A 16,812-nucleotide genomic window follows, 5' to 3' on the forward strand; every position below is an offset into this window, starting at 1 on the left:
GAGGTTTATTAATTGTTCTCTCTTAGCTCAAAGAACAAAATGTGCGGTATTTTTGATGGGAGATACTTATGGCTATCCTGGTAACACAGGGCCAGAGTTATGACCCTCAATCTCCAAGAACATGTTTGAGTTTTGGATCGATTCGATGAGCCCCCTACCAGTTTGGGTAGGATAATGAAGAGTGCAAGGACACTGCAAACATATTCTGAGAGATGTCCAATGTAAGCTATGCTGCCATTTTCTTGACCCAGGCGTTCTCTCTAGGTTCTTACCAACAAAGCAGAAGCAGCACACAAAAGAAACATACGCACATCTCCCTGTCAACACAGTTGTGAGTTTCCCAACCTTCCTCCTAAAAATGTGCAGGTGAGTGACAAGGTGGCCGAGTGGTTAAAGCGATGGACTGCTAATCCATTGTGCTCTTTAAGTGTGGGTTCGAATACCATCCTCGTCATTTGATGTCTTTAGTGTTTCGAGAGAGCCAAGTGCGCATGGAAAAGCCGTTCAAATGACATTGCTGCCGACTTTAACGACATCATCCTTAAAATAGCTGCAGAAACACACCACACGCCAGCTTCGGGCAGATGTACAGGCGTAGTGAGGAGGTGGCCGAGTGGTTAAGGCGATGGACTGCTAATCCATTGTGTTCTGCACGCGTGGGTTCGAATCCCATCCTCGTCGTTTGATGTCTTTAGTGTTTCGAGAGAGCCAAGTCTGCCTGGCAAAGCTTTTTGCTTCCAACTACAACGTCATCATACTAAAGATAGATGCAGAAAAACTCTACGTGCAGTCGATTTGCTGCGTGTCTCTCTAATCCTTTGTGCTCTGTGCGCATGGGTTTGAGTCCCATCCTTGGTGTTTAGTTTCACAGGGAGCCTAGAGGACAGGTCAACCGCAGAGGTGCCGCTCATGGCAAGCTTTTAATTATAGCTGTATATAAAGCTCATGTTCATTTCTGAAAATGTTGCTGAGATCCAGATCAATACAATAAGCCTCCTGGTTAATGGATATAATCATTTTAAATATAAAAACACGTTCAAAGGAGGTCCAAATCCTGTCTAAACCAGCCACGTTCAAGCTTATGCTTTCGACACCACAGCGAAAACAGAATGTAAAAAAAGCAAAAGTACAATTCCCTTTTACAACTAGTCATGAAGCCTCTTAAGAGACTGTCAAAAATTGCCAAGGCTGACTGTATTTCAAGTCATCCTAGCGGGGTATTGGGTAAAGTTTTCAACCAGCAACGATCACGTCTCGGATGAGCCTCACAGACTATGATATTGCCTCTGCGAAAGAATGCCAGACAAGGTAGCGACATCTCATTTTCTTTTATCTGGACATGGAACGACAGGGTGGTATCACGTTTTAAACTGCCATGTAATCAGCCTTTTGGAACGGCCGGCTGCATGGTGTGTCTATGAAACAGGTGAGTGAAATGGACATAGAGGTTTATTAATTGTTCTCTCTTAGCTCAAAGAACAAAATGTGCGGTATTTTTGATGGGAGATACTTATGGCTATCCTGGTAACAAAGGGCCAGAGTTATAACCCTCAATCTCCAAGAACATGTTTGAGTTTTGGATCGATTCGATGAGCCCCCTACCAGTTTGGGTAGGATAATGAAGAGTGCAAGGACACTGCAAACATATTCTGAGAGAGGTCCAATGTAAGCTATGCTGCCATTTTCTTGACCCAGGCGTTCTCTCTAGGTTCTTACCAACAAAGCAGAAGCAGCACACAAAAGAAACATAAGCACATGTCCCTCTATCAACACAGCTGTGAGTTTCCCAACCTTCCTCCTAAAGACGTGCAGGTGAGTGACAAGGTGGCCGAATGGTTAAGGCGATGGACTGCTAATCCATTGTGCTCTTTATGCGTGTGTTCGAATCCCATCGTCTTCGTTTGTTGTGTTTCGAGAGAGCCAAGTGCGCATGGAAAAGCTGTTCAAAGTATATTGCTGCCGACTTTAACGACATCATCCTTAAAATAGCTGCAGAAACACACCACAGCCCAGCTTCGGGCAGATGTGCAGGTGTAGTGACGAGGTGGCTGAGTGGTTAAGGCGATGGACTACTAATCCATTGTGCTCTGCACGCGTGGGTTCAAATCCCATCCTCGTCGTTTGATGTCTTTAGTGTTTCGAGAGAGCCAAGTGCGCATGGAAAAGTCGTTCAAATGACATTCATACCGACTTTAACGACATCATCCATAAAATAGCTGCAGAAACACACCACAGCCCAGCTTCGGCCAGATGAGCAGGTGAGTGACGAGGAGGCCGAGTGGTTAAGGCGATGGACTGCTAATCCATTGTGCTCTGCATGCGTGGGTCTGAATCCCATCCTCGTCGTTTGATGTCTTTAGTGTTCAAGAAAGCCAAGTGTGCCTGGCAAAGCTTTTTGCTTCCAACTACAACGTCATCATACTAAAGATAGATGCAGAAAAACTCTACGTGCAGGCGAGTTGCTGCGTGTCTCTCTAATCCTTTGTGCTCTGTGCGCATGGGTTTGAGTCCCATCCTTGGTGTTTAGTTTCACAGGGAGCCTAGAGGACAGGTCAACCGCAGGGGTGCCGCTCATGGCAAGCTTTTAATTATAGCTGTATATAAAGCTCATGTTCATTTCTGAAAACGTTGCTGAGATCCGGATCAATACAATACGCCTCCTGGTTAATGGATATAATCATTTTAAATACAAAAACACGTTCAAGGGAGGTCCAAATCCTGTCTAAACCAGCCACGTTCAAGCTTATGCTTTCGTCACCACAGTGAAAACAGAACATAAAAAAAGAAAAAGTACAATTCCCTTTTACAACTAGCCATGAAGCCTCTTAAGAGACTGTCAAAAATTGCCAAGCCTGACTGTATTTCAAGTCATCCCAGCGGGGTATTGGGTAAAGTTTTCAACCAGCAAAGATCACGTCTCGGATGAGCCTCATAGACTATGATATTGCCTCTGCGAAAGAATGCCAGACAAGGTAGCGACGTCTCCTGTGGTTTTATATGGACATGGAACGACAGGGTGGTATCACATTTTAAACTGCCATGTAATCAGCCTTTTGGAACGGCCGGCTGCATGGTGTGTCTATGAAACAGGTGAGTGAAATGGACATAGAGGTTTATTAATTGTTCTCTCTTAGCTCAAAGAACAAAATGTGCGGTATTTTTGATGGGAGATACTTATGGCTATCCTGGTAACACAGGGCCAGAGTTATGACCCTCAATCTCCAAGAACATGTTTGAGTTTTGGATCGATTCGATGAGCCCCCTACCAGTTTGGGTAGGATAATGAAGAGTGCAAGGACACTGCAAACATATTCTGAGAGATGTCCAATGTAAGCTATGCTGCCATTTTCTTGACCCAGGCGTTCTCTCTAGGTTCTTACCAACAAAGCAGAAGCAGCACAAAAGAAACATACGCACATCTCCCTGTCAACACAGTTGTGAGTTTCCCAACCTTCCTCCTAAAAATGTGCAGGTGAGTGACAAGGTGGCCGAGTGGTTAAAGCGATGGACTGCTAATCCATTGTGCTCTTTAAGTGTGGGTTCGAATCCCATCGTCTTCGTTTGTTGTGTTTCGAGAGAGCCAAGTGCGCATGGAAAAGCTGTTCAAAGTACATTGCTGCCGACTTTAACAACATCATCCTTAAAATAGCTGCAGAAACACACCACACCCCAGCTTCGGGCAGATGTGCAGACGAAGTGACGAGGTGGCCGAGCGGTTAAGGCGATGGACTGCTAATCCATTGTGCTCTGCACGCGTGGGTTCGAATCCCATCCTCGTCGTTTGATGTCTTTAGTGTTTCGAGAGAGCCAAGTGCGCATGAAAAAGCCGTTCAAATGACATTGCTGCCGACTTTAACGACATCATCCCTAAAATAGCTGCAGAAACATACCACACCCCTGCTTCGGGCAGATGTGCAGGCGTAGTGACGAGGTGGCCGAGTGTTTAAGGCGATGGACTGCTAATCCATTGTGCTCTGCACGCGTGGGTTCGAATCCCATCCTCGTCGTTTGATGTCTTTAGTGTTTCGAGAGAGCCAATTGCGCATGGAAAAGCCGTTCAAATGACATTGCTGCAGACTTTAACGACATAATCCCTAAAATAGCTGCAGAAACATACGACACCCCTGCTTCGGGCAGATGTGCAGGCGTAGTGACGAGGTGGCCGAGTGGTTAAGGCGAATGACTGCTAATCCATTGTGCTCTGCACGCGTGGGTTCGAATCCCATCCTCGTCGTTTGATGTCTTTAGTGTTTCGAGAGAGCCAAGTGCACATGGAAAAGCCGTTCAAATGACATTGCTGCCGACTTTAACGACATCATCCTTAAAATAGCTGCAGAAACACACCACACCCCAGCTTCGGGCAGATGTGCAGGCGTAGTGACGAGGTGGCTGAGTGGTTAAGGCGATGGACTGCTAATCCATTGTGCTCTGCACGCGTGGGTTCGAATCCTATCCTCGTCGTTTGATGTCTTTAGTGTTTCGAGAGAGCCAAGTGCGCATGGAAAAGTCGTTCAAATGACATTGCTGCCGACTTTAACAACATCATCCATAAAATAGCTGCAGAAACACACCACAGCCCAGCTTCGGCCAGATGAGCAGGTGAGTGACGAGGTGGCCGTAACCTCCACTAAATGGACTGCTCTATCAATCCTAACAAAGTCCTAACAAGTCCAAACAAAGTCCTAACAACTCCTAACAAAGTCCTGACAACTCCTAACAAAGTCCTGACAACTCCTAACAGTGTCCTAACTCCTAACAACAGCGGGGCAAAAGAGCCAATCATATGCTTCGAAACAGTTGCCGCTCCAAGGGGGGCAAAAGAGCCAATCAGATGCGTCGAAACAGGGCCCCGTGCGCACAGTGTTCTCATTGGTTGACTGATGAAGACGATGTCACAGTTCATTCTGAGGTAACTTTATTTACCGGCGGCGAATATCTCTCGACACTAAAAGTAAGTAGAACTTACTAAAATTATGTAAATCACTGAATTGTAATCGTAAAAGTATGTGGTGTGTTTGTAAATACTTCTGCTGTGACAAACGTTGGATGTTTTTCGTGAAGTTTGATAAGACGGTCACAAACCTTAAGCTGATCGCAATGTTAATTATTTTCTTTACTGAACGTTTTTAAGTGTCTTTTGCGTGTCTTTCTTGTGTCCATCAAATTAAACTAGAACAGAGATGCTCGATTTTGTGTCTGTGTCAAGTGTTAAATGTCGCTGCTAAGTTTGATAAGATGGTCAGAAAACTGATCGCTATGTTAATTATTATTTAATATGACATTTATACTATTTTTAACAAAAGATAGAACTGACAGCCCGTTAAACTGTCAAATGGTGTAACCACAAAAAATGACCAATATGTAATATTTCACACCTCCTAGAGTTCATGCAATTGCATGAAATTAGTAGTTTATTTAGTAATATCATATGAGAATATGTTTTATTATAAATTATATGGGTTTTTCGTTGTACTGAGCAAGACTATATGCTGTAAACATCTTGTTTTATGTCTATTCTTTGACCATTTGAGTACAAATGGTTTAAACACCCATTATTACAGTGTAGTAGAGTATTAAATTATTATTCATATTAACTTTTTTGTACAATATTAGTCTTTTAGACAAAATATTGGTTACACCATCTGACCATATAACGTCTATTGCAATAGGATAAGAAATTGACACAGAAAATAGGCATCAAGGTAAACTGAATTGGATATTTTAATATATATTCATGTCATTCATCATACAATTTATGATACCAATTGTTTTCAAAGAGAGTGCTATAAAGTGTGTGTGAGAGAGAATAAGAGTGAGTGAAAGAGTGGGTATGATAATTTCTTAACAAACATGAAGAAACAGGATTGGCTTGTGTTGTGATTTCAGTTCAGTTCTCATACAATTTCAGTTTGTAAAATAACAGCCATTTTTTCAAAGAGAGAGTGAGTGAGTGAATGTGAATGTGTGTGTGTGTGTGTGTGTGTGTGTGTGTGAGAGAGAGAGAGAGAGAGATTGTGAGTGAGAGAGTATCATTTTTTCCATTTCTTTCATCACTAAACTGTTTTGATTACATTTTTAATAACCGACAACCATCAGTTCATGCCATCTGATGAGATCTGAACAAACTATTTCACATTAGCATAACAATATAAATGAAACAGTGTCTCAGAAACTTAAGACTTGAAATATTCTTGACCAAATTAGTTGAGACTGTGGAAAAAAACATACAACCTTATATTGTAGTTGCTTAATTTCCTATCTATCTGTCTGTCTGTCTGTGCATGTAGACCTACATGTTGCCTACAACAGCCTAATGACTGCCTCTTGTCCTATAGAGATGCCAAAGGAAGGAAAGCCAGATTCATTCTGGACCGGCCATTGAGCTCTGCAGGCGTGGGTTCGAATCCCATCCTCGTCGTTCGCCAGACGAAAGAAAGCCAGACAAGGTAGCGACGTCTCCTGTGCTTTTATCTGGACATGGAACGACAGGGTGGTATCACGTTTTAAACTGCCATGTAATCAGCCTTTTGGAACGGCCGGCTGCATGGTGTGTCTATGAAACAGGTGAGTGAAATGCACATAGAGGTTTATTAATTGTTCTCTCTTAGCTCAAAGAACAAAATGTGCGGTATTTTTGATGGGAGATACTTATGGCTATCCTGGTAACAAAGGGCCAGAGTTATAACCCTCAATCTCCAAGAACATGTTTGAGTTTTGGATCGATTCGATGAGCCCCCTACCAGTTTGGGTAGGATAATGAAGATTGCAAGGACACTGCAAACATATTCTGAGAGAGGTCCAATGTAAGCTATGCTGCCATTTTCTTGACCCAGGCGTTCTCTCTAGGTTCTTACCAACAAAGCAGAAGCAGCACACAAAAGAAACATAAGCACATGTCCCTCTTTCCCAACCTTCCTCCTAAAGACGTGCAGGTGAGTGACAAGGTGGCCGAATGGTTAAGGCGATGGACTGCTAATCCACTCTTTATGCGTGTGTTCGAATCCCATCGTCTTCATTTGTTGTCTTTAGTGTTTCGAGAGAGCCATGTCGCATGGAAAAGCCGTTCAAAGTACATTGCTGCCGACTTTAACGACATCACCATTAAAATAGCTGCAGAAACACACCACAGCCCAGCTTCGGGCAGATGTGCAGGCGTAGTGACGAGGTGGCCGAGTGGTTAAGGCGATGGACTGCTAATCCATTGTGCTCTGCACGCGTGGGTTCGAATCCCATCCTCGTCGTTTGATGTCTTTAGTGTTTCGAGAGAGCCAAGTGCGCATGGAAAAGCCGTTCAAAGGACATTGCTGCCGACTTTAACGACATCATCATTAAAATAGCTGCAGAAAGACACCAGCTTCGGGAAGTTGTGCAGGCGAGTGACGAGGTGGCCGTACCCGCCGGCAGTAGGACAGCTAAACACATCCTAACGCTCTCCTAACAAGTCCTTACAAGTCCTAACGCTCTCCTAACAAGTCCTAACAATTCCTAACATATCCGAACGAGGTCCTAACATGGGGTAAAACAGCCAATCAGTTCCTAAGAAACGATGTTGCAACGCATTTAAAAAAAAAAAATGTATGTTGCAACGCATCCAATCATCAACAACTGCTGCCTCGACGCACGGTTGTCTGATTGGTGAGGGACCTTAGCCATCATACAGCGTAAGGTTGTCATGCGAATCTCGTCACTGATTGGATGGCCACCGTTTAGTGACAGGTTACAAACTCAGGTTCGCGACGTTGACAGGTATGTTATAATAATAATAGACTTTAGGGTGAATGTTTAAAGTCTATGAGACAGTAGGTTTTTGCTAATTTTAGCTCCTTTGGACGTGGGAAACAATGTTGAAAGGGTAACGTAACTTAACGGTAACGTTAACCCCATACGTTAAAATGACCCGCTGTTGTGAATTTTTCTAAATAAACTACGATAAGGGCCTACGTTTACATTTAGTCTCTTTCTTTCTGTTACATTAACACATTCGGATTGTACTACGATATTTATTGTGTAAGGTTAATTAGACTAGATGTAAACCCTGTTTACGTAGGGTAACGTAAGCTAGCCGTTTGTTTGTTTGTCTGTTTGGTCAGTTAATGTCGTCGTTTAAAAGATTTTTCTACGATAAATGGTGCTCATCTAACTATGTTTTGTGTCATTGACCTGATGTGAAAACCGTTAACGCCTGAGGTGTTTTTGTGTGCTTTTTTAATAATCTAGTGACGTCAGCACGAAGACCCTAGTTGAAGTGTAGACCTATGGATTAACTTTCTGAGTAAAATAAATTGTGAAATTAATTACTGTTATCAATCAACAAATTTTTCATATGATAGGGTAGGCTATACTGTTCATTTGATAGACATATATTGCTGAAATATTGAGAAATAAAGCCTTGCTTGTGGTGATCAGTAGAAGTTGAGTAGTATTTCCATCTGTTACAGTTCATTTTTGTTGTTTTCCATATATTGTCCCTAATATCTGCAGAAATGACAAAGACTGTGAAACCAGATGCATACTGGGCAGGTGTGATGTCCCTGTATGCCCAGGGAAAGTACACATTTACAACTGGCAAGAGGCCGGGGTCCAGGAGATGGAGGGCGGTAATACAGCGGATTGCTGATTGTCCTCTGACTCCCCTGAAAGGTCAAACTACTGTCCGCAGACTAGACATATTTGGGAAAAAGATCCCCTGCAAGTGTGGATACCACCAGGTAAACGATGCCATTGAATCATTAAACCTGTGATGTGATGAAAATATACTGGAAAATGGTTTCTCCTCAGTTCTACTGTTTGTTTCCAGTGTTAAACAGTGTGAGTATGTAATTATTAGTGGAAATGTACTTTAAATGTAAACCCACTTTGATTTTTCCCAGTCAGCAGAGAAGGCAGGGACAGCAGCATCCAGTGAAGGTCAGCTGAGGGCTCCACAGGCCAGTGCTGCAACCCAGTTTGGTTTTTCCCAGTCAGCAGGGAAAGCAGCATCCAGTGCAGGTCAGCTGTGTCTCAGGTCAGCTGAGAGTTTACAGGCCAGTGCAGGTGCAACAGCTACAGTTTCTCAGGCCAGTGCAGCAGTTGGGGAAGCTGTTAAAGTTCCAGGACCACAGACAGGTAGGGAGGGCTGGGTATCAATTCAGATGTTACAATTCGATTAGATTTCGATTCACAAGCTCTCAATTCGATTCGATTTTGATTCTCGATTCGTTTTTTTGATTTCAATTCTAAATTCGATTTCGATTCGACTCAATGAATATATATTTAACACAAATCCTATATTCATAAAAAAAAAGAAAAGAAAAGAAAAGTGAACATTAGTTTACAAGTGGTTAATTAATAAAAAGACATTAAGAGCTACAAACCTGTATATTAAACTCTTTTTATTTTAGGTACACTTGGGTACATTAAAACAGAATCATATTTACCTGTGCCCTTCCTGTCTAACAGGAAGCAGAAATTGCTATGCAGAAATTGAATAAAGTTATCAAACAGTTTGCGCTGTATTAATTATAAATTATAAATAGACTAATCCTTTTTAAAGTTACAAAAGTTCTTTAGTCAAGAGCAGTGAGTGTTTTTTCTCTGTTCCCTTTGTTCTTTGATTAATTTTAACGAAAGATATAATTAGTGGCTACTGTGTACTGTCCCTTTAAGACCAGCCGCTGCTGACAGACGCGGATCTCACATGCGCCTCACACAGCCCAAATTGGTTAATTTCATAAAAAATCGCAGCATTTTCCATCATATAATTGCGTAGGCTTGACATCGGGATTGCGATATGATTAATCGTGCAGCACTAGTTGAGGTTATTTTATGATTAAGATAAAACAAACATAAAATCTCACATCATTAGCTATAAAATGGAGTTTGCAAGCCTATGAACAGTGGAGGAAAACTACTACTGGCTTTTGGGTAATAGATAAATAAATATGGGAAAAAACACCACTTTGTGGTGTTTGAGAGTCAACCACATTTAAAAAAAAACGTTAATCAAAAAATATTTTTTTTTGCCCAGCCCTACAGACAGGTGTAGGTCAGAAAACTCCAGCTCTGTGCAGGATGAGTGAGGGGAAGTCTATCACATGCTCGCTGTGTAGTCAGGAAGTGATGTGCGAGGACTTCACGCAGCACCTGTCAGACTACCACACCCAGGAGCAGTGTGAGCAGTGTGGTGCAAAGGCCTGGGGGGCTTTTGGATTGTTACAGCACATAGAGGAATGTCACCTTTTGACCTGTCCAACAGACCTCCCGGATGTTGCTGCTCCTACCACTCCCATATAGCCCAAGAGACGACACTGCAACCCAGTGACCCACCCTATGTTCCTGCCCCTGTTCCTGCTCCTCCCACAGCCCATGAGACGTCTCTAGCACCACCACGACACCCACTCACTCTGCAGCCTCCTGAGGTAAACTGGGTGAATTTTCTACCCAAGCAGTTCACCAGAGTCATCCAGCCAGCTGACCAGGAGTGGATCGCCCACATTTTATATGACAGTACTGGACAGCCGAAACAAAACCTGTCTCAGAACTGGTTTCATCCCCCCAGCCCCACCAAATCCATCTCACCTCCTGATCCACATAATTATTTCCGCCAGCGGATGTTCCTGTGGGCTCCAATGCGGATGTGGGGCATCCCTCTGAAATGCACCCAGTGCAATAGAAAGATGCACCATTCTGGCATTTACACTAAAGCCAGGGAGGTAATTGACATTGATTCGAAATATTACCTGGTGGGTGGAGACTATCCAAGGTGCAGCAAATGCATGATTCCCGTCTGCCCTTGGAGCATTGACATTTTAAAACAGCTCGATCCCTCCCACCGTTACAAATTCCCAGCTGTCCTCACAACCCATTTGGCACTGGACAGGAGGTGTGTTGCGATGTTGCGCCCAAGAACATTAGGGAACAGCTCCAGCTATTTACAGCAAGCCTTGCAGGAGATACACAGTGAGGAGTGGGCTAGGCGGACCATCGACTACCTCACTGATTGTGAGGTCCACAAAAAGTCCTGTGTCCTCACCCCGTCTGAAGCTGTGTATCAGCCGCCACCACCCTTCAGTCCCCTGCCCCTTTCCCAGTGGTTTGAGACGGTTCATGCCAATGACATTCTGAGTCACCTTGACGAGTTGAAGGGTGTGATCACTTCAACGCTTGGTAGAATCTTGAAACTGGACTCTACTAAGAAGGTAAATGTAAACATACTGTATGTAAACTTGATTTCATTCAGTTTGTTAGCATAGCCGATCATTTCTGAGACGTGTTTTTTTTATATAGATCACAGAAAAACTTGTTGGTGGCGTTGAGGGCACAGCCACATGGATGTCTAATATCGGCAATGAATTTGGGCAAGTGCTGAATTCTGTGCTGACCACTGGTGAGTGGCATCGTCCAAAGGTACAGCGATGCTGATGAGCCACAGCCAGATGCCATATATGTGGACAGAGACTGCTGCAGTGAGACAGGTGCGATGCCTTTTAATTTGTGTTGTGATGTGTCTATTACATGTGCCTCTGGGGGCTGTTGCACAAAAGTAGAATGAAGAAATTCAGGATGAAGGAAAAAGCGCAGCTTGACTTAGTTTGATCTGCTCATCGCGGCTTAATCGGTTGCACGTTTGCCGAGCCAGGATGAGAAGGTGAAGCTATGTCAAGCCAGGTGTAGATAGTTGGGATAAGTGCACGTTCACTGCTTTCTTAAATAGACCACGGTATTGATCCCAAATTTACTGATGCTACAATGGAGAATACGCATTGTTTATTCTTTACACAGAGTGAGCAGCAGCTTCATATGGAATTATGACACATTTGTAAAAAAGAAACACGGCCGCTGTAATAAAACAGCGAGAGAAAGGTCGATCACCGACCGACTGAATGCATAATCCTAAAAATATTAATTTACTGACCACTGCTCTGAATTGAAACTGCCATACCATTCAAGAAGTTTGGCTAATTATTTGCACAAATGAGCTGTTGTACTCTTTGCCTTAAAAATGAGCAGAAGACAGCCTAATGTTACACAGGAAATGTAACCTGAAGATCAATTGCTGCTCGCTTTTCAGGCAAAGTGTACAACAGTTCGTTTGTGGAAATAATGAGCCAAACTCCTTAAATGGTTTCATTTTAGAGCAGTAGTTTGTAAATGTATATTTTTAGATATATCATTCAGTCGGTCTGCTTCTGCCACGGTTTTTCTCACGTTTTTGTTTTTACAGAGGCTGAGTTTCCTTCTTTATTTATTGTATGCTTTCTTTCCTAGTAAGCCTAAATGGACATAGACTCTGAAGAAATTCTAGAAATCTAGAAACTATAAATATAATTAAGTGATACATTTAATGCACACTTTGAACATGACTGTAACACAGTGTATTCATCAGGTATTTCCCCCCAGCTAAATATAAGGTCAGAAACCATTGAGGTGTCCTCTCCCTGTTGTTACATAAGGGATAATGAATAGAGAGGCGGTCGTTATAGCGAATAACAAGCTCGACAGGCGGTCTTGACAGCCTGAAGGGCTTGTTATTCGCTATAACGACCGCCTCTCTATACATTATCCCGCTTATTACATGGCTACCTACAAAATAAATAATTAATTTGATACAAATTGATTTAAAAAGGAGTTTATTGTTTTAAAAACGATTGTATTGCTTCCGCCAAAGAAAATAGTCCCTTCCGCGTCCATAGCAATGCGCTGTTTTGCATGGCAACGGTCTGTTATAGTTCGCAGCGGTCTGTTATCAAGAAATAACAGACCGCATTCTACATTGGAATTCAGCCAAGCCATGTAATAAATGAATGTAATGTAGTCTACTGTCTCTCTGTATAGTTACCGGTCCAGTGAACTTAGACTATAATTAGGGAGGATTGTACAATTATAAAAACCTATAATAATTGTTCAAGTTCACTGGAGAGAACACAAATTGTTATTGGGAATATTTTTGCATTATTTAACTTGTTTCTGGCATCATTTTTATTGCATCCTCCAATCCCTTTTGAGCCTTGGTTTGTTTCTTTAAATGGAGGCCGTAACACATTTGATCAAACAATAGTTTTGGCAGGAGATCAGTGCAGTTTGAACTGGAAACAAACAGAGATGCATGTACTGTATTTACTGTCTGTTTCTTATTGTTATAGGGGTGGATCCGGTTCTCACTTGGTTTCGACCATGGACGTCACCGGTGAGACTGGATATTTTCCATTTTATGAGGCGGTTCACAAAGGGTCTTACGACGGAGCACCACCCACTGTTTGGCACGTTCTGCTCAAAGTTGTCCACTTGTATCTTTGAGTGGGACAAAGAGGACATTTACCGACTCAAAAGAGGCCAAGAGGGCAGAATTTAAAAAAAAGCAACAGGGTCACATACCCACTGACTCTCAGGTGTTATCAAGCATCACATCAAATGAGCTGGTCAAGCACTGCCGCAGGAGAACCCGAGGGGTTGAGGAGACCCGCGTTCTAATCAAACAACTGCTGGACTCCATGTGGGACCTCACAGACACAAGTGGCTTGCATCTCATAAATCATGACAGCATGTCTATTGTGTGGGAGATACAGCAGAAGCACTTGCCCTGCATTCAAGATCCACCTGGTGTCCAGTTGTACACTAACACTGGATCAGGCCTGGAGAAGGGAGACAAAACTCTTGACGTCCTAAGATGTGGCAGAGGATCCTCCTCGCTCGAGAGCTTTCATCTGCACCAGTGTGGTTTCATCCCAGGCAAGCTGAAACACTCAATATTTGAAACATTTAGTTAATGAATGCTGTGTATTAAGTTGTCATAATATTCTTTTTTTTGTTGTTGTCACCAATGCTTTTGTCTTGCCAGGGTGGAGATGTAATGCTCTACATACACAGATGTACTTGCTTGAGGGGTTATCCAGATGGAACCATAATAGGTCTCAGCAAGCTCTGGGTATGAGTGGTACATCGCGTACAAAGATGTACGATGTACGTTTGATGTCCAGTGTGAACGTCCTTAGCAAAAGAGTCCTAGGAAGTGGACTTCTTCCAGAGTTTATACCCCCGGGGAAACCTACCGGTAAGATTCTATGGCACAAAAAAGAAAAGAAAACATGCTGGACAATATTCGATATTACCTGAAGGTTACACCTTTGTTCACTCACTCACTCACTCACTCATTCTACTTTAATCTTTCTGTTTATTACTTATGGCAGGAGAGCGTATTGCTGTGGAATATTTGCTGGCGCAGTCTAACCGGGGAGATCTGCTGAGTGCACAGAAGGAAATTGGTGCCATTCCACCAGAGATGCTGGATGAAGCTCAGGAGGATGAATGTCCTGGTCCAGGTCTTGACAGCCTGAAGGGCTTGTTATTCGCTATAACGACCGCCTCTCTATACATTATCCCGCTTATTACATGGCTACCTACAAAATAAATAATTAATTTGATACAAATTGATTTAAAAAGGAGTTTATTGTTTTAAAAACGATTGTATTGCTTCCGCCAAAGAAAATAGTCCCTTCCGCGTCCATAGCAATGCGCTGTTTTGCATGGCAACGGTCTGTTATAGTTCGCAGCGGTCTGTTATCAAGAAATAACAGACCGCATTCTACATTGGAATTCAGCCAAGCCATGTAATAAATGAATGTAATGTAGTCTACTGTCTCTCTGTATAGTTACCGGTCCAGTGAACTTAGACTATAATTAGGGAGGATTGTACAATTATAAAAACCTATAATAATTGTTCAAGTTCACTGGAGAGAACACAAATTGTTATTGGGAATATTTTTGCATTATTTAACTTGTTTCTGGCATCATTTTTATTGCATCCTCCAATCCCTTTTGAGCCTTGGTTTGTTTCTTTAAATGGAGGCCGTAACACATTTGATCAAACAATAGTTTTGGCAGGAGATCAGTGCAGTTTGAACTGGAAACAAACAGAGATGCATGTACTGTATTTACTGTCTGTTTCTTATTGTTATAGGGGTGGATCCGGTTCTCACTTGGTTTCGACCATGGACGTCACCGGTGAGACTGGATATTTTCCATTTTATGAGGCGGTTCACAAAGGGTCTTACGACGGAGCACCACCCACTGTTTGGCACGTTCTGCTCAAAGTTGTCCACTTGTATCTTTGAGTGGGACAAAGAGGACATTTACCGACTCAAAAGAGGCCAAGAGGGCAGAATTTAAAAAAAAGCAACAGGGTCACATACCCACTGACTCTCAGGTGTTATCAAGCATCACATCAAATGAGCTGGTCAAGCACTGCCGCAGGAGAACCCGAGGGGTTGAGGAGACCCGCGTTCTAATCAAACAACTGCTGGACTCCATGTGGGACCTCACAGACACAAGTGGCTTGCATCTCATAAATCATGACAGCATGTCTATTGTGTGGGAGATACAGCAGAAGCACTTGCCCTGCATTCAAGATCCACCTGGTGTCCAGTTGTACACTAACACTGGATCAGGCCTGGAGAAGGGAGACAAAACTCTTGACGTCCTAAGATGTGGCAGAGGATCCTCCTCGCTCGAGAGCTTTCATCTGCACCAGTGTGGTTTCATCCCAGGCAAGCTGAAACACTCAATATTTGAAACATTTAGTTAATGAATGCTGTGTATTAAGTTGTCATAATATTCTTTTTTTTGTTGTTGTCACCAATGCTTTTGTCTTGCCAGGGTGGAGATGTAATGCTCTACATACACAGATGTACTTGCTTGAGGGGTTATCCAGATGGAACCATAATAGGTCTCAGCAAGCTCTGGGTATGAGTGGTACATCGCGTACAAAGATGTACGATGTACGTTTGATGTCCAGTGTGAACGTCCTTAGCAAAAGAGTCCTAGGAAGTGGACTTCTTCCAGAGTTTATACCCCCGGGGAAACCTACCGGTAAGATTCTATGGCACAAAAAAGAAAAGAAAACATGCTGGACAATATTCGATATTACCTGAAGGTTACACCTTTGTTCACTCACTCACTCACTCACTCATTCTACTTTAATCTTTCTGTTTATTACTTATGGCAGGAGAGCGTATTGCTGTGGAATATTTGCTGGCGCAGTCTAACCGGGGAGATCTGCTGAGTGCACAGAAGGAAATTGGTGCCATTCCACCAGAGATGCTGGATGAAGCTCAGGAGGATGAATGTCCTGATGTGACAGTACCCCAGGCCACCAATATATATTTTCAGTCTTCATCTCAGGTATTGATGTGTTAATAATTTGATGATAAATCAAAACATTTTTACTGTAAACCTAGTTTGCAGAGGTTCATTTTTCTTGATTAGTGATGTGTGATTGATTCGTTATATCAACAATTCATTTGTGTAACATGAGCACAACAAACTTTATCAAACTCATTGTACCCCTCTCACAGTTTACACATAATTACTTAAGGAATCTACACTTGAAAGTGGTGTGTTCAGCAGTACCTCCAGCTCCCCATTTGAGGACAGTGGGCCCATCACTTCAACTCTGGTAAAGTGGCTAATGTATTCATCATCAGAAATCATTGTTCCTTCACCTTTTCTTTTAAATTAGCTGTACAAAAATTGGTTTTGTTTCCATTTCATGTGACAGGATAGTCGGTGTGATCCTAGAGGAATTCCCGGATGGGAGGCGGTCGATGCCTTGGCAGGGTATCTTGTCAGCCTCAATCGGACAATAACCGCTCTCTCAAACTCTGAGATAGTAGAGATATTAAGACTGTACTCCAGCCTGGATCCCATTGAGAAGTCCCCAACCAAATACTCCATGAAAAGTAAGAAAAAGACCTTGTCAGGGCCATGGAGAGCTTCTCGGAAACGCAGTGGCTCTGCCCCAGGCCAGCAAGCAGCTGAGAGGTATCTGCCTCTGATATA

The 16,812-nt window shown here is 42.8% G+C and overlaps 8 non-coding genes across 8 annotated transcripts; 6 read left to right on the forward strand and 2 right to left on the reverse strand.

The window, feature by feature from the left end:
• The first annotated feature begins 599 nt into the window (after nucleotides 1–599).
• On the forward strand, nucleotides 600–681 carry trnas-gcu (transfer RNA serine (anticodon GCU)). The gene has a single exon. It is a non-coding gene; the product is annotated as a tRNA-Ser (tRNA).
• A 476-nt stretch (nucleotides 682–1,157) lies between these two features.
• Nucleotides 1,158–1,298, reverse strand: LOC143741215 (U4 spliceosomal RNA). The gene has a single exon (XR_013204972.1). It is a non-coding gene; the product is annotated as a U4 spliceosomal RNA (small nuclear RNA).
• Nucleotides 1,299–2,038: 740 nt separating this feature from the next.
• Nucleotides 2,039–2,120, forward strand: trnas-acu (transfer RNA serine (anticodon ACU)). Its single transcript has one exon. It is a non-coding gene; the product is annotated as a tRNA-Ser (tRNA).
• Nucleotides 2,121–2,821: 701 nt separating this feature from the next.
• On the reverse strand, nucleotides 2,822–2,962 carry LOC143741857 (U4 spliceosomal RNA). Its single transcript, XR_013205254.1, has one exon. It is a non-coding gene; the product is annotated as a U4 spliceosomal RNA (small nuclear RNA).
• A 736-nt stretch (nucleotides 2,963–3,698) lies between these two features.
• On the forward strand, nucleotides 3,699–3,780 carry trnas-gcu (transfer RNA serine (anticodon GCU)). Its single transcript has one exon. It is a non-coding gene; the product is annotated as a tRNA-Ser (tRNA).
• Nucleotides 3,781–3,925: 145 nt separating this feature from the next.
• On the forward strand, nucleotides 3,926–4,007 carry trnas-gcu (transfer RNA serine (anticodon GCU)). The gene has a single exon. It is a non-coding gene; the product is annotated as a tRNA-Ser (tRNA).
• A 372-nt stretch (nucleotides 4,008–4,379) lies between these two features.
• Nucleotides 4,380–4,461, forward strand: trnas-gcu (transfer RNA serine (anticodon GCU)). Its single transcript has one exon. It is a non-coding gene; the product is annotated as a tRNA-Ser (tRNA).
• A 2,698-nt stretch (nucleotides 4,462–7,159) lies between these two features.
• trnas-gcu (transfer RNA serine (anticodon GCU)) lies at nucleotides 7,160–7,241 on the forward strand. The gene has a single exon. It is a non-coding gene; the product is annotated as a tRNA-Ser (tRNA).
• Nucleotides 7,242–16,812: the final 9,571 nt, after the last annotated feature.

Source organism: Siphateles boraxobius, unplaced genomic scaffold, assembly GCF_051911475.1.
Source record: "Siphateles boraxobius isolate OS27281-9 unplaced genomic scaffold, OSU_SipBor_1 1, whole genome shotgun sequence".
NCBI classification, from domain to species: Eukaryota; Metazoa; Chordata; class Actinopteri; order Cypriniformes; family Leuciscidae; genus Siphateles; species Siphateles boraxobius.